This window comes from Eulemur rufifrons, chromosome 9 (genome assembly GCF_041146395.1).
Source record: "Eulemur rufifrons isolate Redbay chromosome 9, OSU_ERuf_1, whole genome shotgun sequence".
Classification (NCBI taxonomy): Eukaryota; Metazoa; Chordata; class Mammalia; order Primates; family Lemuridae; genus Eulemur; species Eulemur rufifrons.
The window spans coordinates 33653271-33672810 of record NC_090991.1 but is presented as its reverse complement, the minus strand read 5'-3'; positions in this window follow the sequence as shown (position 1 = coordinate 33672810).

Sequence of the window (19540 nt, the reverse complement as noted above, 5' to 3'; positions counted from 1 at the left end):
ACTCCCTCTAGGGTCAGAAGGAAATGACTTGTGGGGTACCTGGTATTTGGAAAAATGGGTAAAGGTGCAGGGTCACAACCTGCTACTTGCTGGCTGTGGGGTCTTGGGCAAATGACTTAACCTCTCTGTGCCTCAGTGTTGGCATCCATAAAACAAGGAAATAAGGGTACCAGACTCATGGGATAATGACAGGATTGAGTTGGAAAGAGTTTGTAGAGTTTGGAACAGTCCCGGGCACACAGTAAGTGGTCTCACTTTTACTATTAGCTAGAGAATCAAGTGGGGACTGTTTAAAAAAAGGAAAGGCCAGGAAATATGGGCAAGTCTATAAAAAGGACATGGTTGATTTAGGGGGGTCTAGATTTCCTAATCTCTCAAGGGCGAGGGTGCTTGAGAGGGAAGGAAAGGGTGAATGGTTTCCAGGTGACATTCCTCCCTCCCCACCCCCATCCCCAGGAGGATAAAAATTCCTGCTGGGTCTCTGTGCTTTCATGTGGAGCCTGCCAAGCCCTGGCCGGCATTCCTCTGCCCCTCCTGTGGGTGGGGGGCTAGTGGAGGGGGTCATCAGCCTCCTTTTCAGCCATGTAAAGGGTGAGGGTAGAGGCCTGGACCTGAGTGGGTGGCCCATGCCAGTGGAGGGGCTCCCAGGCTGGGGAGAAGGGGGTAACCCATCTGGGTGGGTGTTCAGGGCCGCTTTACCTGGAAGGGGAGCACCAGGCTGGGTGCGGGGAACAGGGAGACCTACTCTTTCCATCCTCTGCCTCCACGCACATGTGTTGTTCTGCACCTACCCATCCTCTACGCATCCATCCACCCACTCATTGACCCGTTTTATATTTATTTGTCTGAACACGACTACAAAACCCTGTTCTCGTCAGCTGGGGCCGCGACACCACAGGAGGGGCCACACTGACAGGCAGTGAGCTTCCCGGCACTGAAGCTTTACGAGCAGTTGTTGCAGGGGCAGGACCCCCACCCCCGCCGCCTCCTCCGCACAGGATGGAGGCTCCTTCCAGGTGTTCTTCCTGCTCTGGGGTGCTGGAAGGTTCTCCACCTCCAGGGCTTCCCTCTGGGAGTCCAGAGCTCGTGCCTTACTCCCCCACACCAGCTGCCTGCTTTCCCCATCTCCCCATCTCCTCCCCTGCCATCGCCAACTTGCCCTTCCTCCCTACTTGGGCCTGGCCTCACCAGGCTCATGGAAACTTTTACAACCCCCTCTTCCCCAGCCTCCCTACCTCTATTCTGGCCTCTGCTGCAGCCAGGGCTAGCTCTGAAGGACCTTGCTGTAAGTGTGGACTTCCCTTGCTCAAAAGCTTTCCATGGCTCCCCATTGCCTGCAGAAAAAACATCCAGACCCCTCCATCTGCTTTTCAAGGCCCTCTTCGAGCAGGCCCCAGGGTCTTACCCGCTTTTACACATGACAGTTGTGTCACCTTCGGTACCCTCCTCACCCCTTGCCAGCCACCTTGCTTGGAAAACTCCAATTTTGACTTTCAATCTAGCCTCAGAAACTGCTTTTTTTCTTTTTCTTTTCTTAATTTTGAGACAGGGTCTCACTCTCTGCCCCGGGTAGAGTGCGGTGGCGTCATCATAGCTCACGGTAACCTCAAACTTCTCGGTTCAAGCGATCCTCCTGCCTCACTCAGCCTTCCAAATAGCTGGGACTACAGGCACGTGCCACCAGGCCCAGCTAATTTTTTTATGTTTTTGTAGAGATGGGGTCTCACTCTTGCTCAGGCTGGTCTTGAACTCCTGACCTCAGCAAGCCTCCTGCCTCGGCCTCCCAAAGTGCTAGGATTACAGGTGTGAGCCACCGCGCCCAGCACAGAAACTGCTGTCTTGATGAAGGCTGAGGCTGGTCCCCCCACCAAAGCAGTGACTGAGTAGCTGTGATAGTTTCTCTAGGGACAGGGGCATGTCTTTTCATGTTTGTATCCCCAGCACCCAGTGGCTGGCACACAGTAGGTGCTCAACAAATGTAAGCTAACAGTCAAATGAATCAGCGAGTGAATGGATCCCCATCCTTCTCCTTAGAGGACCCCCCATTTCCCATCGCTGCTTGTCAAAGTCCTACCCACCCTCCGTGGCCATCTCAGCGCCTCCCCATGCTTAACACCTGCCCTGGGGCTTCCGGCCCGGAAGCTCCATCCTTCCCCGAACCTCCGAGATAGGTTATTTTTGTCATCTTCATGTCCAGTGACTCCTCCATTGAACTGCGGGCTTCTCAGGGGCAGAGACTGAGTCTTCCTTCATGTTATTGCATTGTTATTAATTTTGATATGGCCTCTAATGCTTTTAAAAGTTTCACCCACAACCCTGTTCCAAATTCAGTCGGCAGACAGCGACGGAGCTCCTCTGGTGGGCATGACCCGAGCACCGCCCGGGCCAGGGGCTCCCACGGTGGCAGGGCCTCATGGTCCTACAGAGGGAGGCAGACAGGTAAGGCTTCTCTGGCACCCGTCTCCACTGCAGGGCTGAGGTTACTGAGCCCAGAGAAGTTGAATCTCCTGCTAGGGTCACCCAGCCAAGGAGTGGGGGAGCTGGGCTAGACCCTGGGCTGCCCTTTTCCTTAGTGGCCCCATGGGAGCCCTTTTACCCAGCACTGGCTCCAGCCCCCGGCCCCCCAACTCAGATGAGTGCTGAGTAAAGGGATAAATCCACAGTAGTGAAGTGCTTTTCTAAATGATAGAATGTTGCCTCCTACTTTGTTTGGAGGCTTTGGGCTGGGAATCCAGTTGGTGCCCCAACTAGGTGGTGAGCCGTTTCTGTTTCTGACATGCAAAGACATTTCAAGGGCAACTTGTTGCTCCCTGGATAAAGCCAAAGTCTGGGCCACTCTTGGTCTTCCACCGGCTTCCTCTGCTGCATCTCTCCCAGACAGAGAGGGCCAGGCCTCCTCTGTCAGGGGCCTTCTTCCCACGCTGGCAGCTGCTGTGGTCAGGGGTTGGTCCCTGGCATTCCTGTGTTCCCTGCCAGAGCAGAGAAGGGCTCTGTCCAAACTGGGAAGTGACCCCTGCCCCACCCAGGAGTCTGACCCCAATCTCTCCTGCTGTGGCCACCATCATCTCCCCCGGCTCTGGCCCCAGAGGGAGGAGCAGAGTTTGGCTCGTACCCGCCGGGCCTCCAGCAGGGAAACCTCTGCCCTCTGGACCCCTTGCTCCATCTCCGAGGTCCTGTGTCCCTTGCTGTAGAGCAGGCTCCCAACCCCCACCAGGCTCACCTGCTTGGCGCCCGTCCTGGGGGACACAGAGATGTTATCCCTGGGGGTATGGGCCTCAATGGGGGCATTGTTCCCACCCCATCCACAGCAGGATCAGGGAGGGGACAGGGCAGCGACTGGGAATGTCCCAGGTGCCACAGAGGCCGGCTTTGTCCTCCTCCTCCTCCTCCTTCCCCTCCCTCCTGCCCTCCTACCTGGCCGGCCCCCTCCCTGCCACCCCCACCTGGGCCACAGACTCTCCTCTGGGCCCCTCCATGGGCTCCTCCATGGCTTGGGGCAATGCAGCTGTTGCAGGGGTGGGGTTCAGGCTGGCCTGGGGCACTTGTGTGGGAGCAAGGTGTCCCCTCTATATGACAGCGCTCTTTGGGGAGTAGGGCCTCTCCTCAGCCAGGTCCGGCCCTGCCTGCCCAACTGGTCTGCCCATGGCACCCCTGTCCTAGAGCACCCTGTCCTGTCCTCGCCCCAGGCCTGCCCACTCCTCTCCATGACCATCCAAACCTGGTCCAACCTTAGTGGCCCCATGGAAATTTCCTGACCACAGTCACACCAACGGGCCCTCGGGAGGCAGGACAGGTTGGACATAAAAATCAGTTTCCAAGGGCTGACCCGAGACCCTGGATTCAGGTCCCAGCTCTGCCAGTCACTATGTGACCTGGGTGACTCACAGCACCCTGGAGGCTTCATTTGTCCCATCTGCAAAATGACAGTGCTGGACCATCTTTTCTAAGCTCCAGTTGGGCTTTGACCTTGTGTGGCTGCCTCCTGGGAAGCGGAGCTGCTGCTGGAGACTCACCCCGAGAGAAAAGAGCCCCCACTCCCCAGGCCCCTGCCTCTCCCCAACCTCCAGCCTGAGCTTTGTCCCCCAGAGCGTGAGTGACAGCCCAAGAAAGCTGATGGAAACCTGCGCCGCTGCAGGTGAAACCGATCTCCAGCTCCGGCTCCAGTTTCCCCTCTCAGCCGGCCCAGGCCCCCCTCACACCTGCTCTGCTCCCCTTTGTTCCTTAGGCCAGGAGCACTCGCTGCCTTTCATCTGCCCCCTGCCCCATTCATGCCTTAAGCCTGGGGCACCGCCTCCTGCCTCCTGGCTGGGGCACCATCGCTGCAGGCTGGCCAGGCGGGCACCGGGAGCCAGGCGCTCCTCTCCCTTCCTCTCACCTGGAAAGATCACAGGGAAGAGAGATCAGGGTCGGGAGCGAGAGGGCAGGAGGGAGGCGCTGTGTCCTAGTGGATGCAGCAAGTTCTCCACGCTGGGGGTTTTGGTTTGTTGCTGAAGAAGTCCAAATCCAGGTGGGCTTCTCAGAGGAGGGGCAGTTTCTCATATGGATTTAGCACAGGTTTGAATCCGGGGGTGCCCATGAGCGGATCCTGGTCTTCCTCTCAGACTTGTCAGAGCTATTCATTTATTCATTCATTTATGTATTCAGCGAATGTTTCTTGATATCGTCTGTACGAGGCACTATTCTAGGTGTTGGGAAGACAGCTGTGAACAAAACACAGCTCCTGCTTTTCTGGAGCGCACATTCCCGAGTGGGATTCGGGGAAACAGATGCAAACAGCTGGTAGTTGGCCATGACTGCTTAGGAGAAAAATTAAAATGGCTATGGGGACAGGAAGTGAGCAAGACTCTGAGAAGGTGACGTTGGAGCAGAGAACGAGGCGAACAGCTGGGGGAACAGTCAGTGCAAAGGCCCTGAGGTGCGGGGGTACTTGCCGTGTTGGAGAACAGCAAGGAGCCCTCCGGGGCTGGAGTGGAATGAACGGAGGGGAGGGTGGTAGGAGACGGGTCTGGAATCGGGTCACATAGGACCTTGTAGACTGTGGCCGTCACTTTTGATTTTACTCTGAGTGAGACGGGAGTAAGGACAACAGCCAGGGTGCCTCTTCTTTGGGGCGCCTGGAAGGCTGTAGCACTCTGCTCTTCCTTACTGCCTCCCAGGATTAGGGCGAGGGTCAGCACTAAATCTGGGAGTCAGAGACACCTAGGTTTACTCACCCATCCATCCATCCATGCATGGATGTGGCAAATATTTATTGCACACCTACTCTGTGCTTGGTGCTGCCACTTAGTAGATGGGAGACCTTGGCCCGGTGGCTTCTTTTCCTTATCTGTAAAGCGGGGCACAATCATTCTTTCTTGCTTCAGAGACTTGTGGGGGTTAGGTAAGACAGGGTGTTTAAATCCTTGGCACAGCACCGGGCGCGCAGAGAGCGAGCGCTTCATTCATGCCTGCGAATGACTGCTGTTCACAAGCTCCCCCCAACTGGGGCAGTCCGACCTGCGCCCACCCTGCTCCGAGGAGCCCTTGTAGAAAGGGTGTCCCTGCTCTGGACCCTCACAGCTTCCCTGTGCTGTTCTCCCTTCTTCCCAAACTGCCCCACCCCTGCTCCCTGCTCCCTGCCCTCTGCCCTCCGTCCTCTGCTCTCTGGCCCCAAGGGTGGAGTCAGAACTCAACAGAACATTCTCTCTGGACCTCGCTCTGACCCACCCTCTTTACTTGTCAGGCTGCCTTCGTCTGCACCAGCCTGGGGGCCGCCCACTCACCACCTTCTCTAGAAAGAGCAGGACATCCATTGTGTGCTGTTTCGTGTTGGTCCCCAGCGTGGGGCAAAAAGCCCCAGACACAGAACCTTAACTTCTAGGGAACAAAAGCTGGAAAAAGCCCAGGCTTTGAAGCCCCAAAGACCTTTGGAGTCAGACATGTTGAGCAAACCCTGGCTCCAGCACATCCTCACTGTTGATCCCAGCAAGTCACTTCATGTCTCTGGCCTCAGTTTCTTTATCCGTAAAAGGGAACAAAAACACCTGGAGGGCTGGTGCTGGATCAGCGCTCATACAGAAAGTGCCTGCGTGAAGAACGCGCTTCACAAGTCGAAATTGGCCGGGCACGGTGGCTCACGCCTGTAATCCTCACTCGGGGAGGCTGAGGCAGGAGGATCGCTTGAGGTCAGGAGTCCGAGACCAGCCTGAGCAAGAGTGAGACCCCCGTCTCTACTAAAAATAGAAAGAAATTAGCCAGGCAACTAAAAATAGAAAAAACTAACTGGGCATGGTGGCACATACCTGTCGTCCCAGATACTCGGGAGGCTGAGGCAGAAGGATTGCTTGAGCCCAGGAGTTTGAGGTTGCTGTGAGCTAGGCTGATGCCACAGCACTCTAGCCCGGGCAAGAGAGTGAGACTATATCTCAAAAACAAACAAACAAACAAACAAAAAGAACAAGTCAGCATTAACAGCTGAGGAGTCGGGACGTACATCCCCTCAGTAAAGCAGTGGCTCTGGACCCTGGCCTGGGGCTGTGAATCCCAGAAATTGTATTTAAACGTGTGTGTGCTTTTGTCTGGGGTGAGAATCTGTGGCTGACATCAGATGCTCCAAGGGGTCTTAAGCCACAAAGAGGAGGCTGGGAGGACGGCATGGCCAAAAGCTTAAAAAGAGTTAAGAAGTCAAGTCTAGAACATTCATTTGTCCACTTATTTCTTTCAAAGTCCAACTATTCAGATAACATGTTTTTGGTACCTACTCTGTGCCAGGCCCTGTGGGGGAGTCAGAGACACATGGGGACCCCCCCATCAAGGTGCTCCACTTTTAGCCGTGGAGACAAGCAAGCCCCATGGCGGTGCTGCACTTTACAGTTTATGGAATCCCTCATCTGGGCTGTCTCCCCTTCTCCCTGGGGGAGAGGCGGTGCTGGGGGCAGATTTACAGATGCTAAACTTGAGGCTCAGAGATACTGAGTGACTGGCTCAAAGTCACACAGCGGATAAGTGGGATTGGAACTCAGAGCCCTGCATCCATGCCTCCCTCCTGCCCTGTGTCCTGGCCCGCAAGGAGTGGAAAGCCGCTTCCCCAGCACGGGGGCTCAGAGGGGCTCCCTCTCCTTTCAGCTTGGCACCACGTAGGCTGGCTCATCCTCCTCCTCTGCTCGCCTGTGGAAGCAGTGATGGCCCACGGGCCCACGCGCTGCCCCCTGCCAGGGGGTCTCCAGGGCCTGGTCCGGCTGAGGGCTCCCTTTGGGGAACTGTGATCACTTTCTTCTTCCCCTGTGCTGAGCGATGCCATCAGGCTCATTGGAAGAGGCAGGCTGGCTCTGGAGTTGAAGGTGTGGAAGGAGGGGTGGCTTGTGGAAGACGGGGGGCACTGCTAAGGGACCCTCCCTCCCTGCACAGCTCCCCTGCATGTGTCCCCCTTCCACACGGTCTTTCTGATGCTGCTGAGGATAAGCCAGGCCTCAGCCCACGCGAAACTCTTCACACCTCCAGCTCCAGGCGGTCCCCAAGACCTGTCAGGGGCTGGCCCTGTGCCTAGGTCCCAGCCCAGGGTGCCGGGGCAGCAGCAAGGGGTGGGAGGCCCCTGTGTTCCAGTATTTATTTATTTGAAGGCCCAGCATTTACACATACCTGGCTCTGATTACCCCCCCAGGGCCGGGAGGAGGGGGACGCTGCTGCTTAGGCCTTTGATGTTGGAGAGAAGAGATGGCGAGATGTGCTGGGGAGTCGCAGCTGCTGCTGCGGGGTGTGTGTGCGTGGGGGGAGCCCTGGTGAGGTCACCTCCCCAGGCCAAGGGTGGCAGGCACTGCGCTGGGCCCAGGGAGGGCTAGGAAGGGACAGAAGTGGAAAAGAGGGAGGCCCTTGCTAGGGCCAGCTGCCCCCCAACCAGGGCCACTGCCATTGCCTTGGGCTTGAGAGCTTGTACATCCTCCAGGGGAGCAGGGGAGCAGGGGCGAAGGTGGCAGAATGTCCTGTCACAAGCTGAGGGAGGCAGGAGACACACACGTGAGCACACACACACACACACACACGCATATATATTTTTGCCCCCGAACAATTTGAGTGCAAGTTACATATGTTATGGCCTTTACCCCTAAATATTTCAGTGTGTATCCCCCAAAATAGGGATATTCCTTCCTTTACCACAGTATGGTTGTCGGTTTCATAAATTTGCATTGATACAATATTTTCTCCAATTTCCCATCCATGTATTCATATTTAATGCTGTCAGTTGGCTGAATAAGGTCCTTCACAGGATTTTCTCTCCTACGGTTCACAGGGGCCCAGGAGGCCCCAGAGACACAGGGAGAGGGAGAGACACGCAGTGACAGCTATCCAGCGACTCCAGGACACAGGAGTGGGATGCCAAGTGGGATGGGGGTGTGGACGGAGTGGTCCCAGAAGTCCCCACAGCTCAGAGTGTCCTGGCCTTACACTTTGCAGACCTTGACGGGCCGAAAGGGCAGCCCAGGCCTAGACCCCGCCGTCCACAGGGCAAGGTGGCTCCACCTTCTCGGGCCCAGGGGCCCCATCTTGAACGTGGTCCGAGGCCGGGCTTCCCAGCTCTCAGGAGCATCTGAACTGGCTCCGGAGACCTGGGGAAGCTTCTCTCCCTGCATATCTGAGAGCTGTTGACCCAGAAAACAGAAAAACCCTGAATTTCAAGCAGGCTTGCTAAGCTGCACAGACCAGCGTCCCGTAAATTCTGCCTGCCATCCTTCCCGGCACACACGCTGGCGGTGGGAGCGGGTGGAGCGGGCGGACGGCCACATCAGTTGTTCCAGATGTTCCAGCTGGCGAGTCCCAGGGTCATCAGGGCCAGGGTGGCCAGTGGGAAAGTGGTGTCCCAGTCCCAGAAGACCTCTGCGATCGAGGGGTCTCTGGGACTTATGGCAGGTGGAGTCTCTACCCAGAGCTTCCCTGGACAGCCAAAATCCTCCCCCTCTGAGGTCTCCTCTGGAAACAGCCCCTCACCTTTCTGAAGGGCTCTGAGTCCTTCCCCACACTCTTGTTCTGGCTGGAGGGCCAGGCTCTTTCCTGTCTTCTCCCTGCCATCTCCCCATGCCTAGAACAGTGCCTGGTACCTAGGACGTGCCAGTACCTATTTGTGGAATGAATGAATACGTGAACGGTTCTTTCTGTTCAGAAGACCAAATTAGAATTTGGTCCTAGGTTCCGCCAGACATATCACTGGGCAGCTGATGTGGGGGTCTTAGGTTTTGTGCAGCCATCAGCAAGAGCACACTTGCTTCATCCATTCACCAAACCCAAGTACCTCCGCACACCACCTATTGGAAAACATAAGAGGTGGAGAGCGAAGTCACAATGGCAGAGAGAGGGGTCCCAGAAGAGCAGTGACCTCCTGGCCTTGACCCCCTGCTGAAGGCCCAAGGGGCAGGGCAGAGCTTGCAGCAAGAGGACCGATGGTTTGACATCAAGGAGGACTTCATGACCTATTTTGGTGTATCTTGGATGGTTTCATTGTCAATCTGTCCAGAGGCAGGGGGATGCCAGAGATGACTTCTTGACCCTCTCAGATGGCCCTTTGGGGCCTCCTAGACCCATCCAAGGCTCTGCCCACCAGGCGTGGGTGGCTGGACTGGGGATGTTTGGCTCAAGCCTGCATCCTTGCACTGCGCCAACAGGGCCAAAGGTGCCCCCCACACTGCCTGGCCCGGGATACTGTCCAGACCTTGGTCCCCAGGGTCCTCCCACCCCTGCTGGACAGCAGCCTCTCCCTGTGACTCAGCCCTGACGTCATGGGGCGAGCGGAAAGGCCAAGGGCGTAGGAGGTGGCGGCTCCCTCCCTCCTGTCCTCACCTCCCTGGGCTCAGTCAGCATAACCTCCTTCCCTCCTGCCATCCCTGTCCTCTCCCATGAGCCTCTGTGCCGAGAGCTGTTGCCCTTGCCCGTGGAGACATGGCCTGAGTGTGCCCAGGGGCGTGCCAGGCCCCCATGGGGCATGCGATACAAGAGGCACAGTGTGAGAGAGCCCAGGCTCTGCGTCCCACTCCGTCTCTCCTTACCCCAGCAGCCCTGCCTTAATGGGAGGGCATCACTCCTTCCTTCTGTGACCTGGGGCAGTCTCTGCTCACACTGGGCCTCTCTGCACCCCAGGCCCAGGATCCTCTTGTCCGCCCCCTGCCCTCCAGGGCCTCCCTCAGGTGTGTGATCTCAGCTTTTTGATTCCCCCCTCCTGATGGGAGAGGATCCCTGGGACCTGCACCTCCCTCCAACTCTGTCCCACCTGCACCCGCCCAGCCGGCCCCCTCCTCCACCCCACTTCAAAGCCCAGAGCCAACAGGAGCTAATTACATGCCCCCCACCCCCTTTGCTCGTTAAGTGTCATTAGCCCCAGTTTACAGATGAGGAAACTGAGACTGGGGAGGTGGAGGACGTCACCCCCTCCATCCCCACCCTGGCCCCTGAGCCAGCGCTGGCACAAGGTCTGGGGGCCCTGCCAAGACTCCCCTTCCTTGGAGGACCTGGGGGTCCAGTGCCCACTCCCAGCTCCCGCCTTTCCCCAGCAAGTCTCTGCTTCCCTTGGGGCCCGCTGTGGGCTTGGGCAAACAGCTGCGAGTCCCGATGGGGTGGGCAGGGAGCCTCTCTGGAATCACACCTAGGCAAAATGCAAATGAGCCCCCCAATTATTATAGAGTCTGGGCGGTGGCGCTTTAGGTAATAGGACTTGGGGAGTGGAGGGACCCCCACCCTCCTGCTCATCAGCTTGCCAGAGGCCCCGCTATGGGAAGGGGTTGGTGACGCTGTCACCCTGAGTGGGACTGGGGTGGGGTGGGGTGAGGTTAGGGGAGGAGGCCAACACTGGCAGGGCTTTGGAGGGCACCAAGCTGATGCTGTCAGCGGGGACAGCCCTGCCCTCAGGGGCAAGACAGAAACCCTGAATCTCGGCCCCTCCTCAGGAAGGCAGATGTTCCCCTCTGTGGTCTGGGAGCGAGGCCAGCTCCTTGACCCTGTGTGACTCAGCCAACTGGGGCTTAGAGGGCTGTGAGATCTCTGAGACACCCCCAACCAAAGAGGAGCAATGCCCCCGTTTTACAGACAGGGAAACTGAGGTCCAGAGAGGGGAGTGATCTGCCCAACTGAGATCACACAGTGCAGAGGGAACAGCAGAGAATTTGGAGAACTCGGTCGCTGGGGCGTTGGGAGTGGGTGAGAAGTGTGGGGGCTGGAAGGGGAAATGCACAAATGTCACAAAACTGCAACCTTCCCAAGCAAGGGGATCTTAGGGTAAATTTCTTTTATGGCTCCTATTGACAGATGGGGTGCTGGGCCCCTGAAAGAAGACAGACACTGATCTGCTCCCTAGTTGAGTTTCTCAGCGCTAATGACTTCATGAATGCACAGGAGTTTGAATTGCAGCAAGAAAGATGGAGGGGAAACTTCAGGAAGAACTTTGCACTTTTGTGGACGAGGGCCTCTGAGCTAAGCAACTAACACAGGAGCAGGCATTCTGTCCTGTCTAGTCCCCTGGTTCCTTCTGGGGGCTGAAGGGGCATCTCTGGCATCCACCCCACAGCCTTCCCCTCTCCACACTGTCCTCGGCATGGAGTCAAAGACCCGTGGACTTTGTCATCATGGGAAGATCCCACATTTGGGGAAACTGGAGGTGACATCACTACAGCTTCGGACCAGGTGTGCAGCTGCTACTAACTGAGCCTCGGCCCCTGCAGCTGTGAGGGTCTCAGCTGAGGGCTTGGGCACAGGGAGGAGAGTCAGAAAGCAGAGAGGACCAGGACCTGGCTCCCTGCTCCTCCCTCTGCCCCCACCCTGTCTCCTTAACAGGCCTTTCTGAGACAGGATGTGTCTCTTCAGGGCCTTTTAGGCCTGGTGACTCCTTGTTAGTGGCCAGGGCTGCGTGAAGTGACTTGGAAAAGAGAGGGCAGAAGGCAGGGAACATGGCTCTGATGGGACTCAGAGAGCGTGACCCTGCTCTTGTCTGAGTCCCCTCTGTTTCCCACTGAGGGGCCTGGCCCTGAACAGTGGTTTTATGGCGGTGAAGGATTCTGTGTCATTGAACCTGCAGAGAAGGACAGTGCTAAGCAGACCTGCTTCGGGCAGACCCAGGGTGGGATCCAGTGAAGGCCTCCTCTCTGTCAACAGTCACAGTTCCAAGCTCCATGTCCCTTCCCCCGGGGGCAGCCCTCCCTGAGTCCCTGCCTCCAAAATGAATCTCTCTTTCCTCGGCCCTCAGCAGCAGCAGAGCTCGTGGGTCCACTGGAGCATGGCGCCTGTGCTTTGTATGGCTGTCGGTGGGCCCCTGCTCGCTTCCACTCTGGACCTCCAAGGCAGGGATGTGAATTCTCTGGGACTGCTCCGAGGCTCCGGTGTGTCAGGGCTGTCTTTTGCACCCTGGGTTGCCACAATTCTCTTGGCCATCCCCACTCTGGGAGGATTTGAAGAATGCTCCCAGTCCCCAAGGAGGCCCAGTTCTTCTGTTTGCTGGTGACAAAGCTCTGGCCCTGGTCCTGATGCCATACCTTGTGCTACAGGCCATAGGTGAGGCTTTTCCCTCCCTGGCCCCAGTGTCACCTTATCCTCTCTGAAGTCATTTCCAGCTTGAACACTACATCAAATCTATGCTTAGAAACTGATTTGGTCCCACAAACCGCCCTGTGCCCCTTTAGTTCATTTGCATGCACATTTGCAAAAATCTGCATGGAGCATCTAATGGTCTCTGTTTCTGCCAAGTTGCCTTGCTCTGGTTTCTGGTCTCTCTCCCCTAAGTGACCCGCACAAGGAGCTCATGCAGTGGACAGAGACCACGTTTTGTGTCTGTGACCCCATCCCCTGGCAGAGTGTGTACCTACCTTGTAACTGCTTGTTGAAATGAAATGGCCACGAAGAGGAGTTGGGTGGGTGCCTGGTGGGAAGAGGAGTGTATGGGAGGGGGTGCCTTGGGGGTAGAGGGTGGTAGGACCACCAACAACACTGGGGAGGGAGAAGAGTCCATTTCTACACCCACAGATTCATCAAGATGATGAAATGGCCAGCCTGAGCAAGAGCGAGACCCCATCTCTACTAAAAATAGAAAGAAATAATCTGGACAGCTAAAAATATATAGAAAAAAATTAGCCAGGCAGAGTGGCACACGCCTGTGGTCCCAGCTACTCAGGAGGCCGAGGCAGAAGGATTGCTTGAGCCCAGGAGTTTGAGGTTGCTGTGAGCTGGGCTGACGCCACGGCACTCTAGCCCGGGCAACAGAGCGAGACTCTGTCTCAAAAAAAAAAAAAAAAAAAAGATGAAATGGGGTCCCAGAGGGGTGTGATGGCTGCCCAAGGCCCTACAGCTGGTTAGGGGCAGAGCTCAGACTTGAACCCTTGACTTTTGACTCCTTAGATGCCAGGCTGTTGCTGGAGAGGTTTGGAGCTGGGGGTGGGGTGGAGCTGAGGGTCTCCCCTTCCCACTCTGCCTCCCCTCAGACTGAAAGATGAGCTGAGCTCATTTCTCCAGTTACGAGGAGACAGGGACCTGCAGGAAGGGTGTCCCCTCTGGTTGGAAGGGGACCCTGGGCTGGGAAGTGGCCTGTGAGAAACTGGCCAAACCTGGGGGAGAGGTCAAAGGGCAGTGAGCCGTGGGCCTGACGTTCTTCTGGGATCCTAGAGGGATTCTGAGGAAAGGAGTGAAACCCCTTCCCCTAGAGGTCTGGGAGAATTAAGGGAAACCTCGGTCCCTTCTGGGCTGGCTTGAGACCAGTCTGGTGTGGGCAGGGGATAGGGCCCTAGGACCTCTAGGACGTCTCCAGCCCTGTGACCAGGAGGGAGTCGGGAACCACAGGGAAGGGCCCACAAGCCAGGCCACCTCGACAGCCTGCTGCGACTGCCTCCACTCCGTCCCACCCACAGGCATCGTCTGGGTTGGGGAGGAGGCTACATGAGGCCCCTCATGCCCCTCAGGGGGGATTAGAGCATCCACCCCCAGTGCGGGCCCAAGAGGTGTGCTGAGGGGCAAGGACTAAGGAGAAACGCTGGGATTCTCTCTTCAGAGGGCGAGGCCAGGGCCCAGCCTGTGTCTCTGTCCTCCACCCTGCCCACCGTTTCATCAGCCCTGCTTCTGAAGCTCTTTCTGCGGCCACTTGAAGAGGACAGCTGGGAGCCCCTAGGTCTAGGTCCCCCTCCCCTTGCCCAGGACTCTCTGGACAGAGCCCCTGCTGGGGAGAGACCAATCGGCCCCAGGCTCATGGGACGCACTGTGCTTGCACTCTGCCTGCAGGGAGCCCCAGAGTGACGGGGAGACCACCCGATCCGAGGGGGGAGGCAAGACACCGATGTACTCGGGACACAGGCACAGGGCAATACGACAGAGTGGAGACTCAGTGGATACTGAGGGGCTGACGTAGAGGAGAAGGGGAGATAGAGTTTGGGTTGGGGGGCCTTGCAGGCTGCATGGAAAAGAGGAGCCCGGAGCCTACAGGGAGGAGGAGAAAGGGATGTCGCCTCAGACAGAGATCGACTCCCCTTCCCTGTGTCCACCCTGGCTCTGCCAAGACCAGCCTGGCCCTGAGCTCTCCCCAGGCCGAGCCAGCCCTGGGCCAGTGCCCGGAGAGCAGCGCGCAGCAGGTGTTTCCTCGGACGGTGCCTCGGCTGGGCACGGGGCTCACGGGAGCCCCCTTCAAGGGCCCAGACTGGAGAGCTGAGAGCCTGCGAGGGAAGTGGAGGAGGGAAGGGGAGCCTCGGTCCCAGGCCAAGGGGCCGACGGGGTGGTGGAGGTCGCCCAGTCCTCCCAGGGCAGAGGGAAGGATGACAGTGGGGCAGGGGCCCAGATGCAGGCCTGGGCCGGAGCCCTGACCGCACTCCCCGCCCTTGTGCCAACCCTGGCCCACCCCGGCTCTGCCCAAGGCCAGCCCGGCCCCCAGCTCTCCCCAGGCCGGTGCCCAGAGAGCAGGGTGCCCCAGCTGCTGCGGAGGGTTCGGCGGTGGAGCCTCGGAGGGGGTTGATGGGAGACTGCCAGGCGCCGCTTAATAGGATTTTAATTATACAGCTCCGGCAAGAATTTTTTCCCCCCTGGGCTTGAGCCCTCACAGATACCTCCATCTCCACCTCAGCATCTTCCCAGCCCTGGCAGCCTGCGCTCCCAGGCCCCCGCTGCCTGCTCTCCACCCACCGCGGGGGCCCCTGGCCTATCTCCTGGGGGCTCGGGAAGGGCCTGGCATCTGCCCCCAGCGGTGCAGGGGAGGACGCCTGCTCCCGGGAAGGGCCCTGCCTCGGGGAGCTCCTCCGAGGTCTGCGTCCGGGACTGCGGACGGCCACAGCCAGTGTTGGTGCTGGGCAGAGGCGCGCCCACCACGCGACTCACTTATGGACAGGGTGCTCCTGGTTCCAGGGTGGTTCTGCCCCACGCCGGGCCCTTTCGCGATGATTGTTTCATGTGATGCTTACAACAACCCTGGGAAGCAGGCAGGGCAGATAGAATGATAATCTCCATTTTATGGATGAGGAAACTGAGGCCCCAGAAGTTTAAATGACTTGCCCAAGAACACGATGAGTAAGGAGTCTGGACTCCTGGCAGGTCTGCTTGACTCTGAGCTCCGGGCTCTGTTGGTGGCTCTGAGTTGCCATTCCTCAGGGCTCCACGCCCGCCACGAGGAGCTCCGTGCAGGTCCCTTCCGCCCTGTCTGTCACCTACTTACCCTTCAGGCATGTGGTGTTACCTCCCCCCATGTCTGGGTTAGGGTCCCCCACAGGCTCTCACAGCTCCCGAATTTTGCCACCATAACCTCATCGCACCATATTGGATAGGCCGGTTGTCAGTCTGGCGTGCCAATAGCCTAAAATTTCCTTGACCCATCAAGAACAACCTTCCTGGTGCCCACTGGTCAAGCATTGAAACTGTCCCATCCACCTGTGTGCTGTAAAATGACCCCCTTCCTGCAGCTGGCCTGCTCCCCTGGGAGCCTGCTGGTCAGTCCGATACTGGCCACCATTGTGTAACCAAATGGACTTTCTTAGTGGCAGCACTTTGAGTGAGGCATGTTTTTATCTGTCTTTATTATATATTTAACACCTACGTTTTAATTTTAGAATAGTTTTAGATGTACAGAAAAGTTGCAAATATAGAACAGAGAATTCCCGTACACCCCTCCCCCAGCTTCCCCGGTTGTGAACATCCTATATCACCAGGGTATGTTTGTCACAGCTAAAAAATGAACATTGGTACATTACTGTTAATCAAACTCCACGAGTTATTTGGATTTCACCATTTATTATATTTTTCGATGCCATAAGTAACACATGCACACACTCTTGTGTGAGAGTCAACAGGGTAGAAAATAAACAGTAAAATGTGGATCTCCATTCGCTCCTTCCCCAGGGGCTCTCCTGCCCCCGCCCCAGGCATCTACACCTTATTCCTGCCACTCTCCCCAGACCATGGATCTCAAGCGCATCCAGCTCGCCCTCGTCCTCCCTGTGGCTGATGACAGCTGTTTGTGCCGCCCTCGTCCCTAATCCTGCCGTCCTCATGCTCTGCTCCCGCCACCCTTTCTCTGGGCAGCTCCCAGGAGCTCCCAGCCCCCAGGAGCGCCCCCTCCTCAGATCATTTTTGTTTCTGTCTCCTTGACTGGCAAACAGTTGGGGGTGATGACAATGCTCCCAGGCCCCTCCTGTTCCTGTGCAGCTCCTGGGAGGCAGCAGGTACGTGGCGATGGGCTGTGAATGAACTGGGACTTCGGGAAAGTTGCCTGGCTGTAACTGCCAGTGGGCAGTGCCCCGCAACTCTGTGGCGGAGCAGGGAGGAAGGTACAGAAGACCCAGGGTCTGCCCTCAGCCCCCCCCCCCACAGCCTGTGCAGGAGGCGCCCACACATCCTGGCCTGGCTCCTGGATGCCCACGGCCAGCAGAGCTCAGGCCAGGCCCAGCTGTCCGTGCTTGAGGCTGGGGGTGCCGCTGGGGTGGGGGTGGGGAGTTCTGGATAAAGCCTCTGCCTTCCTCTGCCGGATGTGGCCTTGTGCTTTTCTGCTGGAGGCAGGGGGATGACCAAGCCGTGCTGTGGCCTAGACTCACCCGCAGCCAAGGAGGAGGCTGTGTTCCAGCCTTTTCTGTCTCACGTGCACCTCCTTCCACAGCAAGCCCTGGAGGCCAACTGCGAGCTGTTGCTTCAGCCTCCCTGCCTTCATCAAAGCACCTTCTGCTTCCCTCCCACCTCCAGGCAGGCTTCTGCCACCACCTGTGTCACAGAGAACTTATCTTGTCCCCTCCCCCGCAAGGCCAGGTAGTCTCAGCCCAAGCTTTCCCCGAGGCCCTGGGAGTGAGGCTGGGGCTGGAAGGGGTCAGTGCCTGTGGTGGCAACTGGTCCACCTGAGGATCTGGTCACCCTGACCTGCCACTGGCCAGCTCATCCAGTCCCTGCCCCAGCACTTGCCTGCCCCTGCCAATCCCAGGAAAAGGAGAACATTCCTGAAGAAAATGGCGGCTCTCATTGGCAATGTACGTTCCTCCAGTGTCGAGCCTCCTCCTGCGACCTCACTGCCTCCCTCTTGCTGCCTGAGCCCAGTCAGAAGGGACAGGGCAGGAAAAGGGCTCTGGAGATGGGTCCTGAGGGGGGTAATGATGGAGGGAGGTGACCCAGGCAGGAAAGACAGTGGGGGTGAGCCTCAAGGTGTGTGCTCGTGTGACCGTGTGTGTGTGTGTGTGTGTGTGTGTTTACAGGCTGAGGACGGGCTGTGACCCCAAGACCACCCTGGGCAGGTCTGCAGCAGGAGGCCAAAGCCCTGGGGGACCCAGGTCTCTGGCCCCTGTGGGGCCTAAGCCCAGGAGAAGCTGTGGAGCTGGGCAGCTGGGGCCTGGGGGATTGCGGCATCGGGCCGGCTGCCGTGGCACGAGATGAAAGGCCAGGAGTGGGGCTGTTGGCAGACGGACAGGCGGGCTGGGTGGAGGCGTGGGGTGGGGGAGGGGAGATAACCATCTGCCAGGGCTGCCAGGTGTCGGCATGGCGGAGTGTGGAGGGCGCGGGCAGAGTTTTAGCCCTTGAGATCAGGGCAAAGAGCCTGAAGTTGGAAGGGTTCCCTGTGAGGTCATCTTGTCCAAGCTGATGCCTCCAGGTGCTCGGCCCCAAACCAAGCAGTCCCTGCCTGGGGGTGTCTTCTGGGGCTCTGTGTTCCTCCCTGGCCCTAGCCCCTAGCCCGTCCTCCATATCGTACCCATTCCGGAGCAGTGCTCCCTGATGTCTAACTCAGAGCTCTCTCTGCACGTAAAGGTACAGCCCTCCATGGGGTTGGGGGGTGTGGGCCAAGCCTCACCTCTTCTTAGTCACTTACTAACTGCTGGAGTACATCAAATAGCTCAGGACTGGGTCCATCCTGGTCACCTTTTGTCCTCAAATCTGAATTTCTCTTACCTTAGCCATACAATTATTTGTCCACGTCCTGTCTGCAGCCTTGCAGAGAAGGCTCCAGTGAGCATGGGAAAAGGCGGAGACACTTACATGCATCCTAAATATCTCTCTCAACCTCTATCACCCTTCTGCGCTCACACCTACTTTTCTAGTCCAGGCTTCCATCTTTTCTCACCCAGGAAGTACTTCCACAGTTCCCTCTAAACGCCCCCAGCCACCTCACTCTCCTCTGATCCACTTCCCCAGAGCTCCCACGGTGGGCGAATCTCACCATGTCACTTCTCTGCTCGACACCCTTCAAGGCAGAACTGCTCCCAGAACCAGCAAGAGGAGCCCCTGCCCAGGCCCCTTGTCACACGAATACAACACTGACGCCACCTTTGTTCAAGAACCCACAGAAGCCTAGGTCCTGCGGGGTCTGGCACCAACTGCTACGTGGCGCAACCCACAACTTTAAACATCTGCTCTTGTAACTAACACCGATCGGGGCCCAGTCAGGGGCTTCTTGCTCTACGTTACTGAAATGGAAAGCAACCGTGTGTGCTTGCCGGTGACCGAGGGACTTTGTGCAAGTGCTGGGGTGAAATGAGAAATGAATGGAAAGAATGACTTCCGGTTTCCAGCCTGCCATGTAAGAAGCTTGGAAGTCACTACCCCATCCTGACAACAAATAAAAAACTGAAGAAATGGGGAAAAATGGATATGCTAGTTAAATCCTTTTATTCAGATAGCATACTTGCGACAGGTTATTTAAAAAAAAATTCCAGATTAATGCAAGAGAGTCTTTCTTTCTTTATTTCTTTCTTTCTTTTTTTTGAGACAGAGTCTCGCTCTGTTGCCTGGGCTAGAGTGCCATGACATCAGGCTAGCTCACAGCAACCTCAAACTCCTGGGCTCCAGCAATCCTCCTGCCTCAGCCTCCCGAGTAGCTGGGACTACAGGCATGCACCACCATGCCCAGCTAATTTTTTCTATATATTTTTAGTTGTCCAGATAATTTCTTTCTCTTTTTAGTAGAGACGGGGGTCTTGCTTTTGCTCAGGCTTGTCTCGAACTCCTGAGCTCAAACGATCCACCTGCCTTGGCCTCCCAGAGTGCTAGGATTACAGGCGTGAGCCACTGCGCCCAGCCAATGCAATAGATTCGTACCTAACAAAACTTCCTACTAGTGTCGAGTATCCACATTGCTATTTCTCTTTAGTTC